Here is a 17,814-nt window from a genome sequence, read left to right as displayed (position 1 = left end):
TGGATTGTCTGGTTCATAAATCATTAAGATCTAAACATGGATAAGCTGAGTTTTCACTTGTGACTGTTGAGAGGGAAAGGCCTTGAGCCTTTTTAAAAAGCTTGAGCTTTTTAGCTGAATGCTGAGCCTTGGGGAAGTGAGGTCCATTAGCTTACTTGGGTAGATGACTTTCACAAATGCTAGAATGAGAGTATAGGATGATAGGTTATAAAGTACAGGATGTTATGGCAGGTTGTATATAGGAAGTCAAAGAAAGTCATAAAAATTACTACAGTAATAGTAATCATAGGCTATTTCTAGTTTTGTTTTTTCTTTTTTTTTTGCTGAGATAGTTGGGGTTAAATGACTTGCCCAGGGTCACACAGCTAGGAAATGTTAAGTGTTTGAGGCCAGATTTGAATTCAGGTCCTCTTGACTTTAGGGCTGGTACTCTATCCACTACACCACCTAGCTGCCCCTCATACCTATTTGTATATTGCTTTATAATCTTTAAAATCCAATCCAGTAAACATTTATTAAAGCACTTACTACGTGTTAGGACATATGCTCAGCAATGGAGATAAAATTAGTAAAAAAGATAGTTCCTGTCCTGGGCAGCTAGGTAGTACAGCGGATAGACCCCTAGGTTTGGAGTCAGGAAGACCCAGTTTAAATCCAACCTCAAGATATTAGCTAGGTGACTCTTACTGGGTCACTTAAACCTTTTTGGTTCATTTTCCTCATCTGTAAAATGATGTAGAGAAGGAAATGGCAAACCACTCCAATACATTTTACTAAGAAAACCCCCAAATAGGATCATGAAGAGTTGGACATGACTGAATAACCACAAAATTTCTCCCTTCAAAGATTTCATAATCAAAAGGGGAAGATGTCACAAAAGGAGTCAAGATGGAGAAGATTTGGTGTAGTTGGTACTAGTAGACAGAGGGGTACATGCAGTTAGAAACAAGGCAGAGCAGTTGATACAAAGTGGAGTGAGCTGAAAGTCCAATTTTTGCCCTCTAGCCCTCTAATCAAAGGAGAGGAGGCTGAGGTAAACTGGTGATTGTCAAGGCTTAAATTAGCAGCATGGTGGGAAGTTTAGAATTGATGACTTTATCCTGGATAGGGCAACTGTTACATGAAGTTGAACTCATACAGATCAGATTTTAAATGGATTGAATGGATATAAGCTTCTTGAGGGAAGGACTTTTTTTTTCTGAACACAATGTATAGTATTTATTATATATATGTTTTTTTTTTTTAATTGAAGCTTTATATTTTCAAAATCCTTGCAAAACCTTGTGTTCCAATTCCCTTCCCTTCCTTCCACCCCTCTCCTAGATGGCAAGTAGTCTAATAGGTGTTAAACATGGCAAAAATATATGCTAAATCCAATATAGCTATGTATATGTATATATACAATTATCTTGCTACACAAGAAAAATTGGATCAAAAAGGGGAAAAAATGAGAAAAAATAAAATTCAAGCAAACAACAAAAGAGTTAAAAATGCTATATTGTGATCCACACTCAGTTCCCATAGACTGCTCTCTTGGGTGTAGATGGCTTTCTTCATCACAAGATCATTGGAATTGGCCTGAATCATCAGTGTTGAAAAGAGCCACATCCATCAGAATTGATCATCATATAATCTTCCTGCTGTTGTGTATAATGATCTCCTGGTTCTGCTCATTTCACTCAGCATCAGTTCATGTAAGTCTCTCCAGGCCTCTCTGAAATCCTCCTGCTGGTCGTTTCTTATAGAACAATAATATTCCATAACATTCAATACTATAAAAAGTGTCCAGTTCCTTACCACTACAAAAAGGGCTGCCACGCCCTCCTTGTAATGGCCAGAAACTGGAAACTGAGTGGATGCCCATCAATTGGAGAATGGCTGAATAAATTGTGGTATATGAATATTATGGATATTATTGTTCTGTAAAAAATGAGCCGCAGGATGATTTCAGAAAGGCCTGGAGAGACTTATATGAACTGATGCTGAGTGAAATGAGCAGGACCAGGAGATCATTATTTACTTCAACAACAATAGTATATGATGATCAATTGTGATGGATGTGGCCCTCTTCAACAATGAGATGAACCAAGTCGGTTCCATTTGTTCAATAATGAGTACTGCCAGCTACACCCAGCGAAAGAACTCTGGGAGATGATTATGAACTACTACATAGAATTCCCAATCTCTCTATTTTTGTCTGCCTGCATTTTTTGATTTTCTTCACAGGTTAATTTTATACTATTTCAAAGTCTGATTCTTCTTGTGCAGCAAAATAACTGTATGGACATGTATACATATATTGTATTTAACATGTATTGGTCTATCTGCCATCTGGGAGAGTAGATGGGGGGAAGAAGGGGAAAAATTGGAACAAAAGGTTTTGCAATTGTCAATGCTGAAAAATTACCCATGCATATATCTTGTAAATAAAAAGCTATAATTTAAAAAAAAAAAAAAAAAAAAAAAGGGCTGCCACAAACATTTTTGCACACGTGGGTCCTTTTCCCTCCTTTATGATCCTTTTGGGGTATAAGCCCAGTAGAAACACTGCTGGATCAAAGGGTATGTACAGTTTGATAACTTTTTGAGCATAGTTCCAAACTGCTCTCCAGAATGGTTGGACCAGGTCACAACTCCACCAACAATGTATTAATGTCCCAGTTTTCCCACATCCCCTCCCAACATTTTGTCATCTTTTCCTAACAAGTATTTTATTAAACACCATCTATATACCAGTTATAAAGCCTTTAAACACTGGGGAACAAAGAATGAAATAGTCTCTCCTCTCAAAAAGCTTATATTCTGTTGAGGGAGACAATATTATGGGGGGGTGAATATTATGAATACATAGTCGTAGTTAGCATTTATATGATATTTTTGCTTTAAATATTATCTCATTTGGTCCTGGGGTGTAGGTACTATTATCTCCGCTTTACAGATGAGCAAATTGGACCAGGACCATAGCTAGTAAGTGTCTGAAGCAAGATTTAAATTCAGGTCTTCCTAACTGCAGATCAAGTGTTTTTAGCTCCTGTGCCACTTAGCTGCCTACAAATAAATACAAGGTAATTTTGAGAAGGAAAATATCAGTAACTGGAAGGATCAGAAAAAAGTTCCAAGTACAAAGTTTGAATGAACTGAATCTTGGGGGGAAGAATGAATTTCTAAGTGGAGGCGAGGAGGAAGTGAGTTCTGGGTGTGGGGTACAGCTAGTGCCAAGGCATTCAAAGAAACAGCAAGGCCAGCATATGCAATGTATGCTGCAATGTAGGGAGGAGAACACTGTATGAGGCTGGAAAGATTTTGGCATTGGGTTGTAAAGGGATTTTAAAAATTAAACAAGCATTTACATTTCATCCTCAAAAAAATAGGGAATCCATGGAATTTGTTGAGAAATGACTTGATCAGATTATTAGGAGCATGACTTTGGAAACTGTGGAGGATGGATTACATAGGGGAGAGGCTGGAGGCAGGGAGACAGAAGGAGGTTTGCCCTAGTCCAGGTAAAAAGTGATGATTTGAATAATGATAAATGTTTCTATAAAGAAAAAGCCTAGTGATGTTCAGTAGGGTTATCTGGGAGTTACTTGTATAGAGAAGAAAAACCCATGGAAGTTGATGAGGTCACCAGAGAAAGTAGAGAGAAGAGGACCAAAGACAGAACCTTAAGGTTCATGTAGAGTTACTGGAAAAGGTAAGATTTGGATTTCAAACCAACAAAGGAGACTAAAAAGTAATCAGGAGAACCAAGAGGGAAACATTGTCATAAAAACCTAGAGAAGAAAGAGAGATTGCCTTGGTCAACAATATCAGACGGAGTGTAGAAGTCAAGTAGTATGAGCTTTTGAGGAAAACCTAGTGAGGTCTGTCACCTAAGAGATCCCTGGTGGACTTGGTTCTTCTTGCAATGCAGTGATTCCAGACAATTCCACTGGACTTGGAATAGAAGATGCCATCTGTATCCAGAGGGAAAGTTGTGGAGACTGAGTGTAGATCAAGGTATAATATTTTAATCTTTTTTTGTTCATTTGCTTTTTCTTTCTCTTGGTTTTTTTTCCCTTTGGGTCAGATTTTTTTTTTTTTTTTTTTTTGGTACAACATGACAAATATGAAAATAGGTTGGGTTTTTTTGTTGTTTTTTGCTGAGACTTTTGGGGGTAAGTTACTTGCCCAGGGTCACAGAGCTAGGAAATGTTAAGTGTCTGAGGCCAGATTTGAACTTAGGTCCTCCTGACTTCAGGGCTGGTGCTCTACCTACTGTGCCATCTAACTGCCCCATGAAAACATTTAGAATGATTGTTCATCATATATTTTAACATGTATTGGACTACCTGCTATCTAGGGGAGGGGTGAGGGGAAGGAGGGGAAAATTTGAAACAGAAGTTTTTGCAAGGGCCAACGTTGAAGGATTACCCATGCATATGTTTTGTAAATAAAAAACTATAATTAAAAAAAATAAAATGATTGTTCATGTATAACCTATATCAGATTGCTTGCTGTCTTTGGGGAGGGGGAGATAAGGGAGGGAGAGAGACAGAATTTGGAACACAACATCTTATAAAAATGAATGTTGAAAAATAAATTGGAAATTGGAAATTTAATTGGAAAAATTGGAATCAGAAAATTAAATTAGAAATTTATTGAAAAATAAATTACTATTGAGGGAAAAAAGATCACTTGTAACTTTAGAGAGGACAATTTCATTTGATTGTGAAGTTATAGTGTAAAAGGTTGAAAAGTGATCAAGACAATGAGTATGCACTTTTCTTTTTTTACGAAGTTTAAGTATTTTGAAGATGGGAGAGGTCTAGACATATTTGTAGAAGATAGGAAAAATTGAAGATTGGAGAGAAAGATTCTGGCAGAGATCTGTTGGAACAGAAAGAGATGGAATAAATGTTAAATGGAAAGAGAGTGGTCTTGGAGTAGAAAAAGGTCACATTGTTATCACTGACTGGAATAACAGTTTAGAATAGTTACATCTGCCATAAATATGATTACTTTGGCAACAGATGTAACAGGGGAGTGATGAGACTTTTGAAGATGGAAAGCCAATTAGGAAGCTGTCAGCAATAATCTAGATAAGAGATGGATGAAGGCCTAAATTAAGCTGTTAGCTGTATGAGTGGAAAGAGGGGATTTAGATGCAAGAGATGTAATGAAAGTTGAAATGTCAAGATGTGACAACTAATTGGATATGTGAGGTGAGGGTGAAGAGTCCAGGATAATGCCAAGGTTATGAACCAGGGAGACTGAATGGATGATGGTAGCTTTGGCAGAAATATGGAAGTTTAGAAGAGGGAGAGTTTTGGGGGAAAGATAATGAATCTTATTTTGGCTATGATGATTTAGAGATGTCTTCAGAATATATAGTTTGAACTATCCAATGAATAATGCTTCGGGACTGAATTTCAGGAAGAGTGACTAAAAATGAAGAAATTATATATTATACATATATTATACACAAATTTTTTTCCCTCTCTATACAGAGGTGACATTTAAATACATGAGCACTGCTGCGGTTACCAGGAGAGTGTAGAGGGAGAAAAAAAGAGGGCCTTGGATAAAATCTTGGAAAAAATGCATTGTAAGGGTGTAGGTGTGAATGCTAGGCCGGCAAAAGAAATGGAAGAGCAGCCAGCAGAGAAACAGGAAAAAAACCCTATTATGAAAATTCAGAGAGGAGTGAATATCTAGGAGGAAAGGGTAGTTAACCATGTGAAATGCCACAGACAAGTCTAGAAGGGGGTGGTGATGGGGGTGGGGTGAAGAAGACCTTTAGATTGGACAATTAAGAGATTAGGAGACCTTTTGAAGAGAGAAATTTCATTTGAGATAAGGTTTTAAACTAGATTGTTGAGTTGAGTTGAGGGGTGAGAAGACAGTAAGTATGCATAGTTTTTTCAAGGAATTTGACTGGTAAAAGGAGATAAAAGGCCATAGCTTAAGGGGATGGTGAGGTATGGTAATTTGGGATTTGGGGGAGATTCTTGGAAATGTTTCTTTTTTTTTTATTTATTAAAGGTTATTATTTTCAGAACATATGCATAGATCATTTTCAACATTCATCCTTGCAAAACCTTGTGTCCCAAATTTTTTTCCCTTCTTTTCCCCTCCTCCCCCCTCTTCTCCTAGATGGCAAGTAATCCAATATATGTTAAATATGTGCAATTCTAATATAAATATTTCCACAATTATCACACTGCACAAGAAAAATCAGATCAAAAAAGGAAAAAATGAGACAGAAAATAAAATGCAAGCAAACAAAAACAAAGGTAAAAATGCTATGTTGTGATCCACACTCAATTCTCCCACAGTCCTCTCTCTGGATGCAGATGGCTCTCTCCCTCACAAGACTGTATAGTATGCAACCCACCCAATAAATCTCAGGGATCTCTCAAGGTGCAAAGAGAAAGGTTTATTTGTTTCTCATGAGAAATAGTGGAAAGTGAGGTCCCAAACATAAGGGCAGAGGTAATATGTATGTTTCCTGGCACAACATTATAATTTCCCCTACAGATTCATCCTCATTAACTGAGAATGTTGGTTAGCCTTAAACCTGAGACTTTGGTCAGTGTGTGGTCAATAGAATCCTATATGTGTACAAGATATCTTTTGACCATTCTGATACACAATTCCCTCTGAACTTCACCTTCCAACATATTTGGTACAATCAATAGCACAGTTAGGGAGTCCTTTCTCTTCACAGTGGGATCTCCGAATAAAAGTCCACTCACATTCACTTACTCCTAGTTCTATACGTCGTCCAGTCTGATTCAGACAGTAGACTCCTTTCTGCTGAATTGCTATTAGCCAAGAATGTTCCTCTTGCTTGGACCAGAATCCAGTTCCATTATATACTACAGATCTATAACTGAGGAGCCAGGTTGGACTCAGAGGAATTGGCACTCAAGGCCACTGATTCAGCTGTTGAGACCCTCTATAAATCTAACAGTTAGAAAGGTTGAAGAGGTCTGAGCTATTCTGTTGGGACAACAAAGGGATAGGGACTAGCCAGACAAAAGTGTAAAGAGAAGTAAAAAGGCTAAGGAAACCCTCATGATGTAGTACTGGAATTACACTTCTGGAGGAAAAACAGGAGGGATCCTTCAGAAAAGGATACGGCCTCTTCACAAATAGAGAGACTAAGCACAAATAAAATCAGCAACGTGAGGACCACAAGGACTGAACCCCCCTTCCCGGGAATTTCCAAGCCCTCATGAGTCAGGAGGCTGGATCAGTAGGATGTCTTTGGCAAAGGTGTAATTTCTGGTCACCCCATTGGGCCTCAGATGTCCATTTGGGCTTCAGGGGAGGAGCTAGTCCTTTTATAGGAGTGTCCAACCATGTTCCTGGGTGCGGATGGCTGTATCTGAAATCAATAAAATCTGAAAGGGACCATCCCAGCCCGGGGTTAATTTTTCTTCTTTTCATATTTTTCTCTATACTCAATCTCCAACTTGAAATTTATGTATGGGAAAACCCAAAAGGGGAGTTAGGCAATCAACCCTTTCTGCTGTAGTTCTTAAAGGTGTACTATTAAGTCTTCAAATACCTTCTTAGGAATAAATCTTAGGTATCAAATATAGGATCCCAAGTTTGTTGTGGGAGAGGGAGGAGGGGTGAAGAGGGTGAAGCTGTAGAATAGTTCATAGAATTTGGTTCTGATTTTTTTTTAAAGCCAGAGGCAGACATTTAGTCCATGTTAAGTGGGTTTCCATTGCCAATTTTGTTAATTTCTTTTGCTTTCCTGATTCATCCCCTTCAACCTTGCCAGAGGCCGGAGGGTGTCAGGGGATATGAAAATCCCAAGTGATTTCTAGTGTTTTGGCTAAGTCTCTCTGAATCTTGGCTGTGAGATGACTTCCTTGGTCTGTCTAGACTCTCCATTATTCCATATTTAGGGATGATTTGCTGTAATAAAGTCTTGGCAGTTGTTTTGGACAAGAGGAAGGCCTCTACCCAAGGAAGTCACTATACCAGCAAAAATTTGAGACGCCCTCTAGGAGGAAGTTCAGTAAAATCCACCTGTATGCTCTGAAAAGGTCTCATACCAGGCAGCCGGCCACCTTGGGGTGCATGGCGCTGAGTAACCTTGTTTGTCCTTCGACAAACCAGACAGCTATCCACTATTTGATGGGCTAAGGCATATAACCCAGGAGTTATATACTTAGTATGGCATTGCACAGGTTCTGAACATCCCAGTGACTCCCTTGGTGTAAATACTGTAGGACCTGTCTTATGCCTGCTTTGGTCAGTATCCCTCTGCCATCTGGTAGGAACCAACATCCATCTGTACATCCACTCCAAGAGACATAACTTTTTCAGTTTCTTACTCTGGGAAGGTAGGAGAGGGCAGACTAGGGGGAAGTATGGAATCAGTGCTATAGATGTTATAGCTCCTCCTAGGTGTAGAGAATACCAGATGGCTGGTAACTCTCCAGATCTCACAATAGAAGTCATATCCCCATCAATAATTGCAAATCCATTCTTTCTCTTCCCATTTACTACTCAAGATAACCTATCAATGAACCAATTAAGCCCTCTTGGTAATGGGGACTCTTGCAGATCTGCCCTCACCTTATTTTGGCATTCTACTAATTCCATACATCAGTGTTATCCATTTAGGCTATAATTTGGGTTTGAGGTCAAGAATGATGCTGAATTTAAATTATGATCTTGGGATATCACCAAATCATCTTTTAAAAATAATATAGCCTCATATTTCAGAAGCCTGGAATCAGTCAGCCACCTGCCAGGCAGGCTTTTGATTTAGTACAGTCCTAACTTGAGGAACCCTAACAATGAGACTTCCTCCAAAAATGAGTTTTCTACTCTCTTTTACTAGAACAGTTGTGGCTGCAACTGCCTGTACACATGTGGGCCAACCCCTTGCTACAGGATCTAGTACTTTAGACAGAAAAGCCACAAGCTTTGGTGGAGGTCTCTTTGACCTCCTCTTATCTGGGCCAGAACCCCTAATGCAATCTGAACATCAGCCACATTCACAAAAAGATAAAGAGGTTTTTTTAATGTCAGGAGGGTTACAACTTGGAATGACAAGCATTTGTCTCAATTGTTCAAAACTTTGCCCCTCCTCAAGAGTCCCAAACAATAAAACTGGGACTTTGTTCCAACAAATATTGATATAGAGGCTTGCTGATGGAGGCATAGGAGTCAATCCAGGCTCTACAATATCCTCCTAAGCCCAGAAACTTCCTCAGCTCCTTTTTAGTTTTTGGTAATGGAATATGTATAATACCCTTGATTCTAGCTGGATCCAATTTCTTTCTTTTTTTTTTTTTATTATAACTTTTTATTGACAAAACAAATTCCTGGGTAATTTTTCTTTTTTATTTTTTTATAATAACTTTTTATTGACAGAACCCATGCCAGGGTAATTTTTTTTTACAACATTATTCCTTGCACTCGCTTCTGTTCCGATTTTTCCCCTCCCTCCCTTCACCCCCTCCTCCAGATGGCAAGCAGTCCTATATATATTAAATATGTTGCAGTATATCCTAGATACAATATATATTTGCAAAACCGAACAGTTCTCTTGTTGCACAGGAAGAATTGAATTCAGAAGGTAAAAATAACCCGGGAAGAAAAACAAAAATGCAAATAGTTTACATTCATTTCCCAGTGTTCTTTCTTTGGATGAAGCTGCTTCTGTCCATCCTTGATCAATTGAAACTGAATTAGCTCTCTTTATAGAAGAGATGCACTTCCATCAAAATACATCCTCATACAGTATCGTTGTTAAAGTGTATAATGATCTCCTGGTTCTGCTCATTTCACTTAGCATCAGTTCATGTAAGTCTCTCCAAGCCTCTCTGTATTCATCCTGCTGGTCATTTCTTACAAAACAATAATATTCCGTAACATTCATATACCACGATTTACCCAGCCATTCTCCAATTGATGATGCCTAGGTAATTTTTTACAACATTATCCTTGCACTCGCTTCTGTTCCAATTTTTCCCTTCCTTCCCTCCACCTCCTCCCCTAGATGGCAGGCAGTCTTATACATGTTAAGTATTTTATAGTATTGGATCCAATTTCTTGCTCTTTTTACTGATTAGATGTCCTAAGTATTTAACCTCCTTCTCCACAAATTGAAGTTTTTCCTTTGAAATTCTGAATCCTGATTCTCCTAGGAAGTTCAGCAAATTAATAGTATTTTTACTGGTATTTTCCATCTTATCCCCACTAATCAACAGATCATCTACATATTACAATACTCTAGTTCCTACTTTCTAGGAATTTTTCCAATATCTGGCCAAACAATTTTGGGGATTCTGTGTAGCCTTGGGGGAGTATCCACCATTGAAACTGCCCCTTTCTACAGGTATATGAGTCCTCCCATTCAAATGCAAAAATCTTTCTGCTGTCCTCCTCTAAAGGGCAGCTCCAATGTGATGCCACAGTTTCCTTTAATTGTTCCACTTCAGTTTCCCTGAATTGTTTTGCCTCAATCTTCCTGATGGCAACCCTCCTTCCTGACCATAAGAACTGATAAAATTAGGGCTGGGAATCCTGACCATTAGTGTTGCCATACAGGAACCATCTGATAGTGGTTGCTGGAGATCCAACCCAGAATGGATCTCCTCATGTGAGAGGACTATACAAGAGACTGAGGAGCAGTTGCTGCTCTCCAACCTCTCTGACTGAAAGGCCCTTGCGATGTCTGACCTCTCTCCTCTTCCCTCTGCCTCCAATTTATCTCATTCCAAGTCCACACACCTGTGTCAGCAAAGACTGCCCTGCAACTCCTTCAGATGCTGTGGTCCACAGCTGTGGAGGCTCTCGGAGAATTGACCTGTCCCTTAACACGTTAGCATTCCATAGAGCCAAAAAATGCAGATGGTTTATTTCAAGATAGGGGGGCATATCTCCTAATTCAAGACTCAGTGGCTCCTGGACTTCCCAACTTATGAGGATTTATGATCCTTTCTTACCCCCAACCTGTCAGAACCAAATTATGCTTCATTCCTGGAAGTTCTCGCTCACCAGAGCTCTAACTCACCCTGCTTTCTTCCCCTGATAGCTAGAGCTCTATGAGAATCCCTCAAATCTCTCAGCTCCCTGCTGGATGCTTTGAGATATGAGTCCAATTTAGCCACTGAGGATAACATGGATCCTGTTTTGCCCCCAGCCCAATCTCTCCCTCTAAATTAAATATTAAAAATCTCTCTAATCTCTATCTTGCCTCAGTTTCTCTGGCATTAGACCAGAATACATCTTTAAAATCCAGCACACTAAACCATTCATTGGAACTAGGAATCCTTCCTAGAATAGGATATAGGTCTGGTACAGTAGGATGGGAAGATAAGACTTATTTTATTGATTTTTCTTAGATCTTGTACTAATCTGAATTTGCCATCTTTCAGACCGGCAGGATGGGGGTGTTGAAAGGTGAAATATAGGGCTTAATCAGTTTATTCTTCAGGAGCCCCTGTATGACAGGTTTCAACCCTACTCTACCATCATTAGAAATAGGATATTGCCTCATTCTTACCACCTCCTTTGGGTCTCACAGGGTAATTTTTATAGGGGGTAATGTCAACTCTATCTGGGTTATCAAATCTTGCCCAGATGTCTGGGAAGATTTCTATAAATTCCACCTCTTTGTGCTTTACCATTTTGCTGGGACATATTATCAAGGCTATTCCTAGTCAAGTAATTAAATCCCTTCCCAATAAATTCGTTCCAGTTTTAGGAATCAGAAGTAATTTACAGAATATTTCATGATCCTCCATTCTAGTTTTACATCTTTTGATTATGGAGACTAGAAAATTTTCTCTTTTTACTTTTGAGATAATCAATGTTTCTTTAGATAATTCAACACCAGGAGAGAGCTATATCATTGAGGTTTGAGCAGCTCCTGTGATTATGAGGAAAACATTGTTCCTCCTCTTTTGGTCCTACCCTTAAATTTATTAATTATTATTAATTTTATACACATTCAATAATTAATATTATTAAATTTAATAATATTAAATAAATTTAATAATAAGGGTTCCAGGGAGCTGCTGAAGAACCCTTGACTTCCCTAATCTCCACCTAGTTCTATAAGGGAGTATACTTGTTTCCTCCTTCTTTGTGAACACTCTTGCAGGATGTGCCTTTCTGCCTGACATTGCCAACATTTGATTGGAACTCTGCTTTCCTCCCTCCCATCCCTGAAAGTTCTTCCCCTTAAGGGGCCTTTATCAGTGGAGCCTGGGCCACGGCTCATTGGTCAGGACCTCTCCCTTTGTCCACCTTTCTCTTTATCTATATCTACCATATACATCTCTTACAACTTGCATTAGAATCCTAGCCTTCTGTTTCTGTTTCTCCTCATCCCTTCGGGTATAAACTTTAGTTGCTTTCTCTAGAAAAGTATTAAGTGACTTCTTGTTCCTCTAACTTCTGCTACTTTCTGCTAATGTCCACCCATGCATTTGTTGCAAAGTGTAATTTCAAAGTTGCTTCAGTTTCTGGATCATCATCTGAATCCAGACCAGAATATTTCTCTTTCTTTTAGTTTATTCAAATATTCTGCAGGAGATTTCTCTTTTCCTTGTGTCATCACTGAAAAGGCTCTCTCAAGATTCTGTGTTCTGGATACTGCATTTCTGACCCTTGTAAAAATTCTCTCAAATCCTGCAAGTGTCCCCTGTGAGCTGAGTTATGGTGATCCCACTGGAGGTCAATCAGGGGAATTATTCCCACTGTTGGGGAATGTCTATGATCCCATTCTTTTCAGAGCCACCTGTCTCAACATTCCTCATTCTTCCTGTGTAAATAAAGTATTTAAAATTGACATTAATTCACCCCAGGCCCATTCTTAGGCCCAGAAACTGATTGAATTGTTCTGCCAGCCTAATGGGGTCCTCTATTAGGGATTTAATTTCCTTCTTAAAATTCCTAATCTCATGCATGCTAAGTAGAGTATTTACATACCCCATGATCTCTGCTCTGGGGTACAGTTTAGCTTCTGGTATCTTAGAATCTAGTGATCCTAAAGGGAAGTTTTCAACATCCTGTTGCAACTGTCTGATTTCTTTCTTCAGAGAATTATGTGGACCCCATCAGAGTAAGAGTAGAGGGAACAATAACAAACAGCAGGAGCAGAAACAGAAGAAGAGTTGAGACAAAGGGGAGGGAGAGAGAGAAAGGGATCCCATTCCTCATTTTTCACTGCTTCTTCCTGATTCAAAAATATCTTTTCCCCAGGAAATCACAAGCTAGCATATATAAGCTCTTCTGGGTTCACAGACTCCTTTCCATTAATAAATTCGATTTTTGACATATCCAATCTACAGTGAAATCATAAAGGGGCCAAATGGTTCCATCCTCTCTATTCTTATTTTCCCATACAAAACAACAGTACTTAATCATTTTCTTTTTGTTTCTATCCTTACATTTTGGTAGTTTATCCCAATTGCTTAATTTATTTCCCAAGAAACCATTTATTGGTACTTCAATTTACTTTGCTGGAGAGAAACTTTAGACTGAGAAATTCCCATTTGATAAGAATTCCAGGATCAGATATGCTTAGATCCAAGTCCCATTTCGGAGGTTTGCTCCCAGCTCCCCTTTACAGTCACAAAAACTCTTCTGACCCTTCCAGGAATCTAGTGCTCTCAGATTCCAGGGTCCAGCTTCCTTCACTGTTCAGATTTTCAACTGCCTATCTACTTTCACTTTACACCGCGTCTCTCTGCTTGGGGTCACTTTTGCTTGAAGGGAGAACAAGGACTCTCAAACAATGGCAAACTGCAGAAATTAGGCAGGGTGCCTTTTGTCAAGTTCTGAGACCCTGGTGACCCCCCAGTGGCCATGTAATCCCGGACAAGCCCTCAAACTGTGTGGTATGCAGCTCAACCAATAAATCTCAGCGATCTTTCAAGGTACAAAGAGAAAGGTTTATTCGTTTTTAATGAGAAGGGTGGATCACTCCTACCATATGAGGGGTGAAAGTGAGGCCCCACAGCCCTGTTTGTAGTGGCTAGAAACTGGAAATTGAATGGATGCCCATCAATTGGAGAATGGCTGGGTAAATTGTGGTATATGAATGTTATGGAATATTATTGTTCTGTAAGAAATGACCAGCAGGATGAATACAGAGAGGACTGGCAAGACTTACATGAACTGATGCTAAGTGAAATGAGCAGAATCAGGAGATCATTATACACTTCAGCAACGATATTGTATGAGGATGTATTCTGATAGAAGTGGATTTCTTTGACAAAGAGACCTAACTGAGTTTCAATTGATAAATGATGGACAGAAGCAGCTATACCCAAAGAAAGAACACTGGGAAACGAATGTGAACTATTTGCATTTTTGTTTTTCTTCCTGTGTTATTTTTACCTTCTGCATCCAATTCTCCCTGTGCAACAAGAGAACTGTTTGATTCTGCAAACATATATTGTATCTAGGATATACTGCAACATATCTAACATATATAGGACTGCTTGCCATCTAGGGGAGGGGGTGGAGGGAGGGAGGGGAAAAATCGGAACAGAAGCGAGTGCAAGGAATAATGTTGTAAAAAAATTACCCTGGCATGGATTCTGTCAATATAAAGTTATAATCAAATAAGATAAAATTAAAAATAAAAAAATAAAAAGTTAAAAAAAAAAGTGAGGCCCCAAACATAAAGGCAGGGGTAGCATATATGATGTTCTCTGATGCAACATTAACTCCCCCTCCCTCTCTTTTCCTCCTTCCCCCTGACACCAACCCCCCCGCCCCAATCTCCCTCTATCATCATTGATTGAGAATGTGATCCTGCATTCTAAGCATGAAAATTACAGGAAATGGGGAAGCAACACATAAATTCAAATTTAAACCAAGACATTCCTTATTCCTTTTACTGACCCTGAGACATGTGCTTCCAACATATGGGCTGGGTAGATTAGGAATGAATCAGCCTGTTCTATACCTTCCCATATCCTAGGAATTATTTGCCAGTGAGAAAAGGCAGGGGAAAATAGAAACCTAATCCCATCATCTGGTTCATTTATAATTTTCCTTGCCATTCAAGACCATTGGAACTGGCCTAAATCATATCATTGTCGAAAAGAGCCACTTCCATCAGAATTGATCATCATACAGTCTTCTTGTTGCTGTGTATAATGATCTCTTGGTTCTGTTCATTTCACTCAGCATCAGTTCATGTCTCTCCAGGCCTCTCTAAAATCATCCTTTTGTTACAGATCATTTGTTACAGAACAATAATATTCCATAACATTCATATGCCATATTTTATTCAGCCATTTTCAAATTGATGGGCATCTACTCAGTTTCCAGTTTCTAGCCACTACAAAAAGGGCTGCCACAAACATTTTTGTACACGTGGGTCCCTTTCCCACCTTTAAGATCTCTTTGTGATACAGACCTAATAGAGACACTGTTGGATCAAAGGGTATGCACATTTTGATACTCCTTTGAACATAGTTCCAAATTGCTCTCCAAAATGGCTGGAGGTGTTCACAATTCCACCAACAATGCATCAGTGTCCCAGTTTTTCCCACATCCCCTCCAACATATGTCATTATCTTTTCCTGTCATCTTAACCAATCTCAGAGATGTATAGTGGTATCTCAGAGTTGTCTAACTTTGCATTTAGAGCATAGTGAGTTAGAGCACCTTTTCATATGATTAAAAATGGTTTCAATTTTTTTAGTCTAAAAATTATCTTTTCCTTTGAAACATTTCCTTTGAAACATTTGTCAGTTAGAGAATGGCTTTAATTCTTATAAATTTGAGTCAGTTCTCTATATATTTTAGAAATGAGGTCTTTATCAGAACTCTTGAATATAAAAAATTTCCCTAAGCTTCTCTTCTAATCTTGTCTGCATTGATTTTGTTTACACAAAACCTTTATAACTTTATATAATCAAAATTATCTATTTTGCATCCTTTTTATGTCTAAATAATGAACCCATTTTGACTTGATCTTGGTATAGGGTATTAGGTGTGGGTCAATGCCTAGTTTCTGTCATACTAATTTTCAATTTTCCCAGCAATTTTTGTCAAATAGTGAGTTCTTTTCCCAAAGCTGGGGTCTTTGGGTTTGTCAAACACTAGATTACTATATTCATTGACTATTTTGTCCTATGAACCTAACCTATTCCACTGATCAACTTCTCTCTTTCTTAGCCAAATGGTTTTGATGACACTGCATTATAATATAGTTTTAGGTCTAGTACAGCTAGGCCACTTTCATGAGGATGTTTCAAAGACATAGGATAGGGACTAGCTGACGGGGAGAGGTTGAGGATGAGAGTGTATGATTTCAATTGCAGTCTTCTGGAGAAGAGAGGAGGGGAGGGATCTGGTACAAATGAAGAGGGAGTTGTACCAGCAAAGTCCTTAGCCTTAGGAATGAGGGGATGGGAAGAGAAGATGTAGAAGATTTAAAAATAGAAAGGTTGGAATAGCTGTTGTGGAATGGAAATTCAATTAGGGAGAATTAACAATTTTGCCATTCCACAGTAAATGCCCAGTTGAAATTAAATAAATTTTACTATGTGTCAGGTGCTATCTCATTTGATCCTCATAACCACTCTGGGAGATAGTTGCTATTTTGTACCCATTTTACAGATGAGGAAACTGAGGCAGACAGGTTAAGTTATTTACCTAGCCATCAAAGGGCTGAGACTCAGGACTTCATGACTACAGGCCTATGTCCTCTCTATTCCGCTAATTAGCTATGTCCTAATGAAAGATCAAGAATAGATTTAGAATACACATTATAATCACCTAAAGGAATTTCAGGATTTTTGAACATGGAAGTAAAACATATCTGAGTGCTAGAGAGAATAAATGTGTGGTCTTTTTGTGGCTAAAGTGTTCTGGAGGAACATGTCATACATGGCATTTGAGAATGAGGAACTGGGAGGTTAGGAAATTTGAAGGAACATCAACAAGTATTTTGAAGTCCTTTAAAATCAAATGGGGCAGCTACATGGCACAGTGGATAGAGCATCAGCCCTAAAGTCAGGAGGATCTGAGTTCAAATCTGACCTCAGACACTTAACACTGCCTAGCTGTGTTGACCCTGGGCAAGTCACTTAATCCCAATTGCCTCAGCAACATACAAAACAAAACAAAAAGTAGAAAGGCTTGACATAGTATTTTCATCTTTTGTTATTGCTGTGTTTGCTTCTCTTTTTCCTTTCTCTTTTTTTCCCCCTTTGATCTGATTTTTTTTTTTTTTTTTTTTGCACAGCATGATGAATATGGAAATATGTTTAGAAGAGTTGTACATGTTCAACCTATATTGGATTGCTTGCTGTCCTGGGAAGGCGTAAAGGAGAAAAAGAAAAATTTGGAACACAGGATTTTGCAAAGGTGAATACATGTTAAAAACTATCTTTGCTTGTATTTGAAAAAAGTAAAATACTCTTTAAAAAAAAGGCTCGAGTTAAAAGCAAAGAAGAATATAACCAACTTCTCAACTGCTTGGGAAAATAATGACCTGGTGGGTGAGGAGAGGTGGGGGTGTATATAATATCTTAAAGGATCTGAATTGAGAAACTTGAATAGAATGAACTTCAAAGGAGAAGTTGCTGATTGATGGTGAGACAGAAAGAGTCTAGAACTGGCAGAGAAGAACAAGGAATGTTTTGTAGGAATGAGGGTGGTGGGGGAGGAGCCAATGTTGTAGAGTCCACCTAGGGAAGTAGTGATATGATATGAAGGAAGCTAAATCTCTGAGATGAAAGAAAAGGTCTAAAATTGAGGGGAGTTTTCTGAGGCTACAGTACTAGGAGTGAATAGAACTAGAGTGAGACATTGGAAGGGGAAGGACTG

Source organism: Antechinus flavipes, chromosome 1 (genome assembly GCF_016432865.1).
Source record: "Antechinus flavipes isolate AdamAnt ecotype Samford, QLD, Australia chromosome 1, AdamAnt_v2, whole genome shotgun sequence".
In the NCBI taxonomy this organism is placed as follows: domain Eukaryota; kingdom Metazoa; phylum Chordata; class Mammalia; order Dasyuromorphia; family Dasyuridae; genus Antechinus; species Antechinus flavipes.
Note: the sequence above shows the minus strand (reverse complement) of the source record.